The sequence below is a fragment of the Egretta garzetta genome, unplaced genomic scaffold, assembly GCF_000687185.1.
Source record: "Egretta garzetta isolate BGI_Z169 unplaced genomic scaffold, ASM68718v1 scaffold498, whole genome shotgun sequence".
NCBI classification, from domain to species: Eukaryota; Metazoa; Chordata; class Aves; order Pelecaniformes; family Ardeidae; genus Egretta; species Egretta garzetta.
The window spans coordinates 578,144-578,535 of record NW_009260494.1 but is presented as its reverse complement, the minus strand read 5'-3'; positions in this window follow the sequence as shown (position 1 = coordinate 578,535).

Sequence of the window (392 nt, the reverse complement as noted above, 5' to 3'; positions counted from 1 at the left end):
CGGGGCTGACGTGGGCAAGCGCAGGGCACGGCGGGGAGCGCGTCTGCACACCCACCTACGCCCCGCACGCAGTTTGCTCCGGCCACAGCTCTCCAGAGCTGAGGGGATGGCAGGGCCTGGGGGCTCAGCCGGGCTTGGCACCTCTCAGTGGGGCAGCCCAGGGATGAATTCTCTCCGGGGCGGCTCAGCTTGCAGTTTCCTGCATCAGCTTTTGGGGAAAACCGTGGGAAATGGGGATGTGACGGGGCAAGGAGCTGAGATTGGCAGTGGGGCAGAAGGGAGAGTCTGCCCAGCCCAGGCGGGCACAGGGGCAGGGTGCGGGCAGCTGGGTGTCTTGGGGGGCAGGATGAGGGCAGCTGGAGGCCTCAGGGGGCAGGAGGAGGGCAGTTGGG